The sequence below is a fragment of the Pan paniscus genome, chromosome Y (genome assembly GCF_029289425.2).
Source record: "Pan paniscus chromosome Y, NHGRI_mPanPan1-v2.0_pri, whole genome shotgun sequence".
Lineage (NCBI taxonomy): Eukaryota > Metazoa > Chordata > Mammalia > Primates > Hominidae > Pan > Pan paniscus.
Genome location: NC_073273.2, coordinates 15,511,017 through 15,526,920, shown reverse-complemented (window position 1 = coordinate 15,526,920; position 15,904 = coordinate 15,511,017).

Genomic DNA, 15,904 nt, shown 5'->3' with positions numbered 1-15,904 from the left:
TATCCACCATAGGACTCAAAGAGCTCCAAATGTCCACTTTCAGATTCTACAAAAAGAATGTTTCAAAGCTGCTCAATCAAAAGAAAAGTTCAACTCTGTGTGATACGAAAGCACACACCACATTGGAGTTTCTCATAGTGCTTCTGCCTAGTTGTTACATGAAGACGTTTCGTGATCCACGATAGGCCTTGAAGCGCTGCAAATGTCACCTTGCAGATTCTACAAAAAAGTATTTAAAAATTCCTCAATGAAAAGTAAGGTTCAACTCTGTGAGAAGAATGACACATCACAAAAATTTAGTCAGAGTGCTTCTGTCTAGTTGTTATGTGAAGATACTTCCCTTTCCGTCAGAGGCCTCAAACCACTGCAAATATCCACTGGGAAATTCTACAGATAGAGTGTTTCAAAGTTGCTCAGTCAAAAGAAAAGTTCAACTCTGTGAGGTGAATGCGCACATCACAAAGTAGTTTGTCACAATGCTTCTGTCTAGTCTTTATATGAAGATATTTCCTTTTCCACCATAGGCCTCAAAGCAATCCAAAAGGTCCACTTTCAAATTCTACAAAAAGTGTGTTCCAAACTGCTCAATGAAAAGCAAGGTTCAACTCTGTGAGATGAATGTACACATCACAAAGCAGTTTGTCAGAATGCTTCTCTCCAGTTTTATTGTGAAGATATTTCCTTTTCCACCAGAGGCCTCAAAGCGATCCAAATGTCCACTTGCAGATTTCATAAAAAGAGTGTTTCAAAGCTGCTCAGTCAAAAGAACAGTTCAAATCTGTGAGATGAATGCTCACATTACAAAGAAGTTTGTGAGAATTCTTCTGTCTAGTTATTATGTGGAGATATTTCGTTATCCACCAGAGGCCTCAAAGCCCTCCAAATATCCACCTGCAGATTCTACAAAAAGAGTGTTTCAAAACTGCTCAATGAAAAGTAAGGATCCACTCTGTTAGATGAATGCACACATCACAAAGAAGTTTGTCAGAATGCTTCTGTCTAGGTTTTATGTGAAGATAGTTCCTTTTCCTCCACAGTCCTCTAAGCGCTTCAAATGTTCACATGCAAATTCTAGAAAAAGAGGGTTTCAAAGCTGCTCAATCAAAAGAAAGGTTCAACTCTGTGAGATGAATGCACACATCAGAAAGAGGTTTGTCAGAAGGCTTCCGTCTAGTTTTTATGTGAATATATTTCTTTTTCCACCCTAGGCCTCAAAGCGCTTCAAATGTCCACTTGCAGATTCTACGAAAAGTGTTTCAAAATGGCTCAATTGAAAGTAAGGCTTAACTCTGTGAGATTAATGCACACACCACAAAGAAATTTGTCAGAATGCTTCTGTCTCATTCTTATGTGAAGATATTTTCTTTTCCACCATAGGCCTCAAAGCACTTCAAATGGCCACTTGCATATATTACAAAAGTGGTCTTTCGAAGATGCTCAATCAAAAGTAAGGGTCAAGTCTGAGAGAGAAATGCACACATCCCAAAGGAGGCTCTCAGAGTGCTTCTGTCTGGTTTTTATTTGAAGATATTTCCTTTTCCACCGTAAGCCTCAAAGCACAACAAATATTCACTTGCAGATTCTACAAAAAGAGGGTTTCAACATTGCTTAATCAAAAGAAAGCTTCAACTCTGTGAGATGAATGCACGCATCACAAAGAAGTTTGTCAAAATGCTTCAGTCTGATGTTTATATGAAGATATTTCCTTCTCCACCTTAGGCTCCATAGCGTTCCAAATCTCCACTTGCAGATATTTCCTTTTCTGCAATAGGCCACAAAAGGCTCCAAATGTCCACTTCCAGGTTCCACTAAAAGAGCATTTCGAAGCTGGTCGATCAAAAGAAAGGTTCAACTCTGTGAGATGAATGCACACATCCCAAAGATGTTTTTCAGAATGCCTCCATCTAATTTTAATATGAAGATATTTCCCTTTCCAGGATTGGCCCCAAACTGCTCCAAATGTCGACACCCAGATTCTACAAAAAGAGTGTTTCGTAACTGCCCAATGAAAATTAGCTTTCAACTCTGTGAGATGAATGCGCACATGAAAAAGGAATTTGTCAGTATACTTCTGTCTAGTTCTTATGTGAAGATATTTCCTTTTCCACCGTAGGCCTCAAAGCGTTCCAAAGGTCCACTTGTAGATTCTGCCAAAAGAGTGTTTCAAAACTGTTCAGTGAAAAGTAAGGTTCAACTCTGTGAGACGAATGCACACATCACACATAGAAAGCTTCCCAGATAGCTTCTGTCTAGCTATGATATGAAGATATGTCGTTATCCACCGTAGGCCTCAGAGCACTCTAAATGTCCACTTGCTGATGCTACAAAAGAGTGTTTCAAAACTACTCAATGAAAAGCAAGGTTCAGCCCCGTGAGATGAATGCATGCATCACAAAGTAGTTTGTGAGAATGCTTCTGTCTAGGTTTTTTGTGAATGTATTTCCTTTCCAGCCAAGGCCCCAAAGTGCTCCAAAAATCCACTTGCAGATTCCCCAAAGGAAGGTTTCAAAACTGCTCAATGGAAAGTAAGGTTCAACTCTGTGAGATGAATGTACACATCACAAAGTAGTTTGTCCAAATCCTTCTGTCTAGTTTTAATGTGAAGATATTTCCTTTTCCACCATAGGCCTCAAAGCACTCCAAACGTCCACTTTCAGATTCTCCAGAAAGAGTGTTTCAAAACTAGTCAATCCAAAGTAAGGTTCAACTCTGTGAGATGAATACACATATCACAAAAAATTTCTCAGAACGCTTCTGTCTAGTTCTTAGGTGAAGATATTTCCTTGGCCACAATAGACCTCAAAGCACTCCAAATGTCCACATGCAGATCATTCAAAAAGGGTGTTTCAAAACTGCCCAATAAAAGTAAGGTTTCACTCTGTGTGATAAATGCACATATCACAAAGAAGGTTGTCAGAATGCTTCTGTCTAATTTTTGTGTGAAGATATTTCCTTTTCCACCATAGGCCCCAAACCTTCCAAATGCCTACCTGCAGATTCTACAGAAAGAGTGTTTCAAAGCTGCTCAATCAAAAGATAGTTTCAACTCTGTGAGGCGAATGCCCACATCACAAAGGAGCTTGTCAGAATGCTTGTGTCTAGTTCTTATGGGAAGATATTTCCTTTACCACCATAGCCCTCCAAGCGCTCAAAATGTCCACTTGCAGATTCTACGAAAACAGTGTTTCAAAACTGTTCAACGAGAGTAAGGTTCAACTCTGTGAGATGAATGCACACATCACAAAGAAATTTGTCAGAATCCTTCTGTCTACTTCTTAAGGGAAGATATTTCCTTTTCCACCATAGGCCTCAAAGCACTCCAAATGTCCACTTGCAGATAGTAGAAAAAGGGGGTCTCCAAACTGCTCAATCAAAAGTAAGGTTCAGCTTTGTGAGATGAATGCATGTATCACAAAGAATGTTGTGATAATGCTTCTGTCTCCTTTTTATGTGAAGACGTTTCCTTTTCCACTGTAGGCCTCAAACCGCTCCAAATGTCCATTTGCAGATTCTACAAAAAGAGTGCTTCAAAGCTACTCAATCAAACAAAGGTTCAAATCTGTGAGATGAATTCTCACGTCACAAAGAAGCTTCTCAGAATGCTTCTCCCTAGTTATTATTATATGAAGATATTTCGTTATCCACCATAGGACTCAAAGAGCTCCAAATGTCCACTTTCAGATTCTACAAAAAGAATGTTTCAAAGCTGCTCAATCAAAAGAAAAGTTCAACTCTGTGTGATACGAAAGCACACACCACATTGGAGTTTCTCATAGTGCTTCTGCCTAGTTGTTACATGAAGACGTTTCGTGATCCACGATAGGCCTTGAAGCGCTGCAAATGTCACCTTGCAGATTCTACAAAAAAGTATTTAAAAATTCCTCAATGAAAAGTAAGGTTCAACTCTGTGAGAAGAATGACACATCACAAAAATTTAGTCAGAGTGCTTCTGTCTAGTCGTTATGTGAAGATACTTCCCTTTCCGTCAGAGGCCTCAAACCACTGCAAATATCCACTGGGAAATTCTACAGATAGAGTGTTTCAAAGTTGCTCAGTCAAAAGAAAAGTTCAACTCTGTGAGGTGAATGCGCACATCACAAAGTAGTTTGTCACAATGCTTCTGTCTAGTCTTTATATGAAGATATTTCCTTTTCCACCATAGGCCTCAAAGCAATCCAAAAGGTCCACTTTCAAATTCTACAAAAAGTGTGTTCCAAACTGCTCAATGAAAAGCAAGGTTCAACTCTGTGAGATGAATGTACACATCACAAAGCAGTTTGTCAGAATGCTTCTCTCCAGTTTTATTGTGAAGATATTTCCTTTTCCACCAGAGGCCTCAAAGCGATCCAAATGTCCACTTGCAGATTTCATAAAAAGAGTGTTTCAAAGCTGCTCAGTCAAAAGAACAGTTCAAATCTGTGAGATGAATGCTCACATTACAAAGAAGTTTGTGAGAATTCTTCTGTCTAGTTATTATGTGGAGATATTTCGTTATCCACCAGAGGCCTCAAAGCCCTCCAAATATCCACCTGCAGATTCTACAAAAAGAGTGTTTCAAAACTGCTCAATGAAAAGTAAGGATCCACTCTGTGAGATGAATGCACACATCACAAAGAAGTTTGTCAGAATGCTTCTGTCTAGGTTTTATGTGAAGATAGTTCCTTTTCCTCCACAGGCCTCTAAGCGCTTCAAATGTTCACATGCAAATTCTACAAAAAGAGGGTTTCAAAGCTGCTCAATCAAAAGAAAGGTTCAACTCTGTGAGATGAATGCACACATCAGAAAGAGGTTTGTCAGAAGGCTTCCGTCTAGTTTTTATGTGAATATATTTCTTTTTCCACCCTAGGCCTCAAAGCGCTTCAAATGTCCACTTGCAGATTCTACGAAAAGTGTTTCAAAATGGCTCAATTGAAAGTAAGGCTTAACTCTGTGAGATTAATGCACACACCACAAAGAAATTTGTCAGAATGCTTCTGTCTCATTCTTATGTGAAGATATTTTCTTTTCCACCATAGGCCTCAAAGCACTTCAAATGGCCACTTGCATATATTACAAAAGTGGTCTTTCGAAGATGCTCAATCAAAAGTAAGGGTCAAGTCTGAGAGAGAAATGCACACATCCCAAAGGAGGCTCTCAGAGTGCTTCTGTCTGGTTTTTATTTGAAGATATTTCCTTTTCCACCGTAAGCCTCAAAGCACAACAAATATTCACTTGCAGATTCTACAAAAAGAGGGTTTCAACATTGCTTAATCAAAAGAAAGCTTCAACTCTGTGAGATGAATGCACGCATCACAAAGAAGTTTGTCAAAATGCTTCTGTCTGATGTTTATATGAAGATATTTCCTTCTCCACCTTAGGCTCCATAGCGTTCCAAATCTCCACTTGCAGATATTTCCTTTTCTGCAATAGGCCACAAAAGGCTCCAAATGTCCACTTCCAGGTTCCACTAAAAGAGCATTTCGAAGCTGGTCCATCAAAAGAAAGGTTCAACTCTGTGAGATGAATGCACACATCCCAAAGATGTTTTTCAGAATGCCTCCATCTAATTTTAATATGAAGATATTTCCCTTTCCAGGATTGGCCCCAAACTGCTCCAAATGTCGACACCCAGATTCTACAAAAAGAGTGTTTCGTAACTGCCCAATGAAAATTAGCTTTCAACTCTGTGAGATGAATGCGCACATGAAAAAGGAATTTGTCAGTATACTTCTGTCTAGTTCTTATGTGAAGATATTTCCTTTTCCACCGTAGGCCTCAAAGCGTTCCAAAGGTCCACTTGTAGATTCTGCAAAAAGAGTGTTTCAAAACTGTTCAGTGAAAAGTAAGGTTCAACTCTGTGAGACGAATGCACACATCACACATAGAAAGCTTCCCAGATAGCTTCTGTCTAGCTATGATATGAAGATATGTCGTTATCCACCGTAGGCCTCAGAGCACTCTAAATGTCCACTTGCTGATGCTACAAAAGAGTGTTTCAAAACTACTCAATGAAAAGCAAGGTTCAGCCCCGTGAGATGAATGCATGCATCACAAAGTAGTTTGTGAGAATGCTTCTGTCTAGGTTTTTTGTGAATGTATTTCCTTTCCAGCCAAGGCCCCAAAGTGCTCCAAAAATCCACTTGCAGATTCCCCAAAGGAAGGTTTCAAAACTGCTCAATGGAAAGTAAGGTTCAACTCTGTGAGATGAATGTACACATCACAAAGTAGTTTGTCCAAATCCTTCTGTCTAGTTTTAATGTGAAGATATTTCCTTTTCCACCATAGGCCTCAAAGCACTCCAAACGTCCACTTTCAGATTCTCCAGAAAGAGTGTTTCAAAACTAGTCAATCCAAAGTAAGGTTCAACTCTGTGAGATGAATACACATATCACAAAAAATTTCTCAGAACGCTTCTGTCTAGTTCTTAGGTGAAGATATTTCCTTGGCCACAATAGACCTCAAAGCACTCCAAATGTCCACATGCAGATCATTCAAAAAGGGTGTTTCAAAACTGCCCAATAAAAAGTAAGGTTTCACTCTGTGTGATAAATGCACATATCACAAAGAAGGTTGTCAGAATGCTTCTGTCTAATTTTTGTGTGAAGATATTTCCTTTTCCACCATAGGCCCCAAACCTTCCAAATGCCTACCTGCAGATTCTACAGAAAGAGTGTTTCAAAGCTGCTCAATCAAAAGATAGTTTCAACTCTGTGAGGCGAATGCCCACATCACAAAGGAGCTTGTCAGAATGCTTGTGTCTAGTTCTTATGGGAAGATATTTCCTTTACCACCATAGCCCTCCAAGCGCTCAAAATGTCCACTTGCAGATTCTACGAAAACAGTGTTTCAAAACTGTTCAACGAGAGTAAGGTTCAACTCTTTGAGATGAATGCACACATCACAAAGAAATTTGTCAGAATCCTTCTGTCTACTTCTTAAGGGAAGATATTTCCTTTTCCACCATAGGCCTCAAAGCACTCCAAATGTCCACTTGCAGATAGTAGAAAAAGGGGGTCTCCAAACTGCTCAATCAAAAGTAAGGTTCAGCTTTGTGAGATGAATGCATATATCACAAAGAATGTTGTGAGAATGCTTCTGTCTCCTTTTTATGTGAAGACGTTTCCTTTTCCACTGTAGGCCTCAAACCGCTCCAAATGTCCATTTGCAGATTCTACAAAAAGAGTGCTTCAAAGCTACTCAATCAAACGAAGGTTCAAATCTGTGAGATGAATTCTCACGTCACAAAGAAGCTTCTCAGAATGCTTCTCCCTAGTTATTATTATATGAAGATATTTCGTTATCCACCATAGGACTCAAAGAGCTCCAAATGTCCACTTTCAGATTCTACAAAAAGAATGTTTCAAAGCTGCTCAATCAAAAGAAAAGTTCAACTCTGTGTGATACGAAAGCACACACCACATTGGAGTTTCTCATAGTGCTTCTGCCTAGTTGTTACATGAAGACGTTTCGTGATCCACGATAGGCCTTGAAGCGCTGCAAATGTCACCTTGCAGATTCTACAAAAAAGTATTTAAAAATTCCTCAATGAAAAGTAAGGTTCAACTCTGTGAGAAGAATGACACATCACAAAAATTTAGTCAGAGTGCTTCTGTCTAGTCGTTATGTGAAGATACTTCCCTTTCCGTCAGAGGCCTCAAACCACTGCAAATATCCACTGGGAAATTCTACAGATAGAGTGTTTCAAAGTTGCTCAGTCAAAAGAAAAGTTCAACTCTGTGAGGTGAATGCGCACATCACAAAGTAGTTTGTCACAATGCTTCTGTCTAGTCTTTATATGAAGATATTTCCTTTTCCACCATAGGCCTCAAAGCAATCCAAAAGGTCCACTTTCAAATTCTACAAAAAGTGTGTTCCAAACTGCTCAATGAAAAGCAAGGTTCAACTCTGTGAGATGAATGCACACATCCCAAAGATGTTTTTCAGAATGCCTCCATCTAATTTTAATATGAAGATATTTCCCTTTCCAGGATTGGCCCCAAACTGCTCCAAATGTCGACACCCAGATTCTACAAAAAGAGTGTTTCGTAACTGCCCAATGAAAATTAGCTTTCAACTCTGTGAGATGAATGCGCACATGAAAAAGGAATTTGTCAGTATACTTCTGTCTAGTTCTTATGTGAAGATATTTCCTTTTCCACCGTAGGCCTCAAAGCGTTCCAAAGGTCCACTTGTAGATTCTGCCAAAAGAGTGTTTCAAAACTGTTCAGTGAAAAGTAAGGTTCAACTCTGTGAGACGAATGCACACATCACACATAGAAAGCTTCCCAGATAGCTTCTGTCTAGCTATGATATGAAGATATGTCGTTATCCACCGTAGGCCTCAGAGCACTCTAAATGTCCACTTGCTGATGCTACAAAAGAGTGTTTCAAAACTACTCAATGAAAAGCAAGGTTCAGCCCCGTGAGATGAATGCATGCATCACAAAGTAGTTTGTGAGAATGCTTCTGTCTAGGTTTTTTGTGAATGTATTTCCTTTCCAGCCAAGGCCCCAAAGTGCTCCAAAAATCCACTTGCAGATTCCCCAAAGGAAGGTTTCAAAACTGCTCAATGGAAAGTAAGGTTCAACTCTGTGAGATGAATGTACACATCACAAAGTAGTTTGTCCAAATCCTTCTGTCTAGTTTTAATGTGAAGATATTTCCTTTTCCACCATAGGCCTCAAAGCACTCCAAACGTCCACTTTCAGATTCTCCAGAAAGAGTGTTTCAAAACTAGTCAATCCAAAGTAAGGTTCAACTCTGTGAGATGAATACACATATCACAAAAAATTTCTCAGAACGCTTCTGTCTAGTTCTTAGGTGAAGATATTTCCTTGGCCACAATAGACCTCAAAGCACTCCAAATGTCCACATGCAGATCATTCAAAAAGGGTGTTTCAAAACTGCCCAATAAAAAGTAAGGTTTCACTCTGTGTGATAAATGCACATATCACAAAGAAGGTTGTCAGAATGCTTCTGTCTAATTTTTGTGTGAAGATATTTCCTTTTCCACCATAGGCCCCAAACCTTCCAAATGCCTACCTGCAGATTCTACAGAAAGAGTGTTTCAAAGCTGCTCAATCAAAAGATAGTTTCAACTCTGTGAGGCGAATGCCCACATCACAAAGGAGCTTGTCAGAATGCTTGTGTCTAGTTCTTATGGGAAGATATTTCCTTTACCACCATAGCCCTCCAAGCGCTCAAAATGTCCACTTGCAGATTCTACGAAAACAGTGTTTCAAAACTGTTCAACGAGAGTAAGGTTCAACTCTGTGAGATGAATGCACACATCACAAAGAAATTTGTCAGAATCCTTCTGTCTACTTCTTAAGGGAAGATATTTCCTTTTCCACCATAGGCCTCAAAGCACTCCAAATGTCCACTTGCAGATAGTAGAAAAAGGGGGTCTCCAAACTGCTCAATCAAAAGTAAGGTTCAGCTTTGTGAGATGAATGCATATATCACAAAGAATGTTGTGAGAATGCTTCTGTCTCCTTTTTATGTGAAGACGTTTCCTTTTCCACTGTAGGCCTCAAACCGCTCCAAATGTCCATTTGCAGATTCTACAAAAAGAGTGCTTCAAAGCTACTCAATCAAACGAAGGTTCAAATCTGTGAGATGAATTCTCACGTCACAAAGAAGCTTCTCAGAATGCTTCTCCCTAGTTATTATTATATGAAGATATTTCGTTATCCACCATAGGACTCAAAGAGTTCCAAATGTCCACTTTCAGATTCTACAAAAAGAATGTTTCAAAGCTGCTCAATCAAAAGAAAAGTTCAACTCTGTGTGATACGAAAGCACACACCACATTGGAGTTTCTCATAGTGCTTCTGCCTAGTTGTCACATGAAGACGTTTCGTGATCCACGATAGGCCTTGAAGCGCTGCAAATGTCACCTTGCAAATTCTACAAAAAAGTATTTAAAAATTCCTCAATGAAAAGTAAGGTTCAACTCTGTGAGAAGAATGACACATCACAAAAATTTAGTCAGAGTGCTTCTGTCTAGTTGTTATGTGAAGATACTTCCCTTTCCGTCAGAGGCCTCAAACCACTGCAAATATCCACTGGGAAATTCTACAGATAGAGTGTTTCAAAGTTGCTCAGTCAAAAGAAAAGTTCAACTCTGTGAGGTGAATGCGCACATCACAAAGTAGTTTGTCACAATGCTTCTGTCTAGTCTTTATATGAAGATATTTCCTTTTCCACCATAGGCCTCAAAGCAATCCAAAAGGTCCACTTTCAAATTCTACAAAAAGTGTGTTCCAAACTGCTCAATGAAAAGCAAGGTTCAACTCTGTGAGATGAATGTACACATCACAAAGCAGTTTGTCAGAATGCTTCTCTCCAGTTTTATTGTGAAGATATTTCCTTTTCCACCAGAGGCCTCAAAGCGATCCAAATGTCCACTTGCAGATTTCATAAAAAGAGTGTTTCAAAGCTGCTCAGTCAAAAGAACAGTTCAAATCTGTGAGATGAATGCTCACATTACAAAGAAGTTTGTGAGAATTCTTCTGTCTAGTTATTATGTGGAGATATTTCGTTATCCACCAGAGGCCTCAAAGCCCTCCAAATATCCACCTGCAGATTCTACAAAAAGAGTGTTTCAAAACTGCTCAATGAAAAGTAAGGATCCACTCTGTGAGATGAATGCACACATCACAAAGTAGTTTGTCAGAATGCTTCTGTCTAGGTTTTATGTGAAGATAGTTCCTTTTCCTCCACAGGCCTCTAAGCGCTTCAAATGTTCACATGCAAATTCTACAAAAAGAGGGTTTCAAAGCTGCTCAATCAAAAGAAAGGTTCAACTCTGTGAGATGAATGCACACATCAGAAAGAGGTTTGTCAGAAGGCTTCCGTCTAGTTTTTATGTGAATATATTTCTTTTTCCACCCTAGGCCTCAAAGCGCTTCAAATGTCCACTTGCAGATTCTACGAAAAGTGTTTCAAAATGGCTCAATTGAAAGTAAGGCTTAACTCTGTGAGATTAATGCACACACCACAAAGAAATTTGTCAGAATGCTTCTGTCTCATTCTTATGTGAAGATATTTTCTTTTCCACCATAGGCCTCAAAGCACTTCAAATGGCCACTTGCATATATTACAAAAGTGGTCTTTCGAAGATGCTCAATCAAAAGTAAGGGTCAAGTCTGAGAGAGAAATGCACACATCCCAAAGGAGGCTCTCAGAGTGCTTCTGTCTGGTTTTTATTTGAAGATATTTCCTTTTCCACCGTAAGCCTCAAAGCACAACAAATATTCACTTGCAGATTCTACAAAAAGAGTGTTTCAACATTGCTTAATCAAAAGAAAGCTTCAACTCTGTGAGATGAATGCACGCATCACAAAGAAGTTTGTCAAAATGCTTCTGTCTAATGTTCATATGAAGATATTTCCTTCTCCACCTTAGGCTCCATAGCGTTCCAAATCTCCACTTGCAGATATTTCCTTTTCTGCAATAGGCCACAAAAGGCTCCAAATGTCCACTTCCAGGTTCCACTAAAAGAGCATTTCGAAGCTGGTCCATCAAAAGAAAGGTTCAACTCTGTGAGATGAATGCACACATCCCAAAGATGTTTTTCAGAATGCCTCCATCTAATTTTAATATGAAGATATTTCCCTTTCCAGGATTGGCCCCAAACTGCTCCAAATGTCGACACCCAGATTCTACAAAAAGAGTGTTTCGTAACTGCCCAATGAAAATTAGCTTTCAACTCTGTGAGATGAATGCGCACATGAAAAAGGAATTTGTCAGTATACTTCTGTCTAGTTCTTATGTGAAGATATTTCCTTTTCCACCGTAGGCCTCAAAGCGTTCCAAAGGTCCACTTGTAGATTCTGCCAAAAGAGTGTTTCAAAACTGTTCAGTGAAAAGTAAGGTTCAACTCTGTGAGACGAATGCACACATCACACATAGAAAGCTTCCCAGATAGCTTCTGTCTAGCTATGATATGAAGATATGTCGTTATCCACCGTAGGCCTCAGAGCACTCTAAATGTCCACTTGCTGATGCTACAAAAGAGTGTTTCAAAACTACTCAATGAAAAGCAAGGTTCAGCCCCGTGAGATGAATGCATGCATCACAAAGTAGTTTGTGAGAATGCTTCTGTCTAGGTTTTTTGTGAATGTATTTCCTTTCCAGCCAAGGCCCCAAAGTGCTCCAAAAATCCACTTGCAGATTCCCCAAAGGAAGGTTTCAAAACTGCTCAATGGAAAGTAAGGTTCAACTCTGTGAGATGAATGTACACATCACAAAGTAGTTTGTCCAAATCCTTCTGTCTAGTTTTAATGTGAAGATATTTCCTTTTCCACCATAGGCCTCAAAGCACTCCAAACGTCCACTTTCAGATTCTCCAGAAAGAGTGTTTCAAAACTAGTCAATCCAAAGTAAGGTTCAACTCTGTGAGATGAATACACATATCACAAGAAATTTCTCAGAATGCTTCTGTCTAGTTCTTAGGTGAAGATATTTCCTTGGCCACAATAGACCTCAAAGCACTCCAAATGTCCACATGCAGATCATTCAAAAAGGGTGTTTCAAAACTGCCCAATAAAAAGTAAGGTTTCACTCTGTGTGATAAATGCACATATCACAAAGAAGGTTGTCAGAATGCTTCTGTCTAATTTTTGTGTGAAGATATTTCCTTTTCCACCATAGGCCCCAAACCTTCCAAATGCCTACCTGCAGATTCTACAGAAAGAGTGTTTCAAAGCTGCTCAATCAAAAGATAGTTTCAACTCTGTGAGGCGAATGCCCACATCACAAAGGAGCTTGTCAGAATGCTTGTGTCTAGTTCTTATGGGAGGATATTTCCTTTACCACCATAGCCCTCCAAGCGCTCAAAATGTCCACTTGCAGATTCTACGAAAACAGTGTTTCAAAACTGTTCAACGAGAGTAAGGTTCAACTCTGTGAGATGAATGCACACATCACAAAGAAATTTGTCAGAATCCTTCTGTCTACTTCTTAAGGGAAGATATTTCCTTTTCCACCATAGGCCTCAAAGCACTCCAAATGTCCACTTGCAGATAGTAGAAAAAGGGGGTCTCCAAACTGCTCAATCAAAAGTAAGGTTCAGCTTTGTGAGATGAATGCATATATCACAAAGAATGTTGTGAGAATGCTTCTGTCTCCTTTTTATGTGAAGACGTTTCCTTTTCCACTGTAGGCCTCAAACCGCTCCAAATGTCCATTTGCAGATTCTACAAAAAGAGTGCTTCAAAGCTACTCAATCAAACGAAGGTTCAAATCTGTGAGATGAATTCTCACGTCACAAAGAAGCTTCTCAGAATGCTTCTCCCTAGTTATTATTATATGAAGATATTTCGTTATCCACCATAGGCCTCAAAGAGTTCCAAATGTCCACTTTCAGATTCTACAAAAAGAATGTTTCAAAGCTGCTCAATCAAAAGAAAAGTTCAACTCTGTGTGATACGAAAGCACACACCACATTGGAGATTCTCATAGTGCTTCTGCCTAGTTGTCACATGAAGAAGTTTCGTGAGCCACGATAGGCCTTGAAGCGCTGCAAATGTCACCTTGCAGATTCTACAAAAAAGTATTTAAAAATTCCTCAATGAAAAGTAAGGTTCAACTCTGTGAGAAGAATGACACATCACAAAAATTTAGTCAGAGTGCTTCTGTCTAGTTGTTATGTGAAGATACTTCCCTTTCCGTCAGAGGCCTCAAACCACTGCAAATATCCACTGGGAAATTCTACAGATAGAGTGTTTCAAAGTTGCTCAGTCAAAAGAAAAGTTCAACTCTGTGAGGTGAATGCGCACATCACAAAGTAGTTTGTCACAATGCTTCTGTCTAGTCTTTATATGAAGATATTTCCTTTTCCACCATAGGCCTCAAAGCAATCCAAAAGGTCCACTTTCAAATTCTACAAAAAGTGTGTTCCAAACTGCTCAATGAAAAGCAAGGTTCAACTCTGTGAGATGAATGTACACATCACAAAGCAGTTTGTCAGAATGCTTCTCTCCAGTTTTATTGTGAAGATATTTCCTTTTCCACCAGAGGCCTCAAAGCGATCCAAATGTCCACTTGCAGATTTCATAAAAAGAGTGTTTCAAAGCTGCTCAGTCAAAAGAACAGTTCAAATCTGTGAGATGAATGCTCACATTACAAAGAAGTTTGTGAGAATTCTTCTGTCTAGTTATTATGTGGAGATATTTCGTTATCCACCAGAGGCCTCAAAGCCCTCCAAATATCCACCTGCAGATTCTACAAAAAGAGTGTTTCAAAACTGCTCAATGAAAAGTAAGGATCCACTCTGTGAGATGAATGCACACATCACAAAGAAGTTTGTCAGAATGCTTCTGTCTAGGTTTTATGTGAAGATAGTTCCTTTTCCTCCACAGGCCTCTAAGCGCTTCAAATGTTCACCTGCAAATTCTACAAAAAGAGGGTTTCAAAGCTGCTCAATCAAAAGAAAGGTTCAACTCTGTGAGATGAATGCACACATCAGAAAGAGGTTTGTCAGAAGGCTTCCGTCTAGTTTTTATGTGAATATATTTCTTTTTCCACCCTAGGCCTCAAAGCGCTTCAAATGTCCACTTGCAGATTCTACGAAAAGTGTTTCAAAATGGCTCAATTGAAAGTAAGGCTTAACTCTGTGAGATTAATGCACACACCACAAAGAAATTTGTCAGAATGCTTCTGTCTCATTCTTATGTGAAGATATTTTCTTTTCCACCATAGGCCTCAAAGCACTTCAAATGGCCACTTGCATATATTACAAAAGTGGTCTTTCGAAGATGCTCAATCAAAAGTAAGGGTCAAGTCTGAGAGAGAAATGCACACATCCCAAAGGAGGCTCTCAGAGTGCTTCTGTCTGGTTTTTATTTGAAGATATTTCCTTTTCCACCGTAAGCCTCAAAGCACAACAAATATTCACTTGCAGATTCTACAAAAAGAGTGTTTCAACATTGCTTAATCAAAAGAAAGCTTCAACTCTGTGAGATGAATGCACGCATCACAAAGAAGTTTGTCAAAATGCTTCTGTCTAATGTTTATGTGAAGATATTTCCTTCTCCACCTTAGGCTCCATAGCGTTCCAAATCTCCACTTGCAGATATTTCCTTTTCTGCAATAGGCCACAAAAGGCTCCAAATGTCCACTTCCAGGTTCCACTAAAAGAGCATTTCGAAGCTGGTCCATCAAAAGAAAGGTTCAACTCTGTGAGATGAATGCACACATCCCAAAGATGTTTTTCAGAATGCCTCCATCTAATTTTTATATGAAGATATTTCCCTTTCCATGATAGGCCTCAAACTGCTCCAAATGTCGACACCCAGATTCTACAACAAGAGTGTTTCATAACTGCTCAATGAAAATTAACTTTCAACTCTGTGAGATGAATGCGCACATGAAAAAGAAATTTGTCAGTATACTTCTGTCTAGTTCTTATGTGAAGATATTTCCTTTTCCACCGTAGGCCTCAAAGCGTTCCAAAGGTCCACTTGTAGATTCTGCCAAAAGAGTGTTTCAAAACTGTTCAATGAAAAGTAAGGTTCAACTCTGTGAGATGAATGCACACATCACATAGAAAGCTTCTCAGATAGCTTCTGTCTAGCTGTGATATGAAGATATTTCGTTATCCACCGTTGGCCTCAGAGCACTCGAAATGTCCACTTGCAGATGCTGCAAAAGAGTGTTTCAAAACTACTCAATGAAAAGCAAGGTTCAGCCCCGTGAGATGAATGCATGCATCACAAAGTAGTTTGTGAGAATGCTTCTGTCTAGGTTTTTTGTGAATGTATTTCCTTTCCAGCCAAGGCCCCAAAGTGCTCCAAAAATCCACTTGCAGATTCCCCAAAGGAAGGTTTCAAAACTGCTCAATGGAAAGTAAGGTTCAACTCTGTGAGATGAATGTACACATCACAAAGTAGTTTGTCCAAATCCTTCTGTCTAGTTTTAA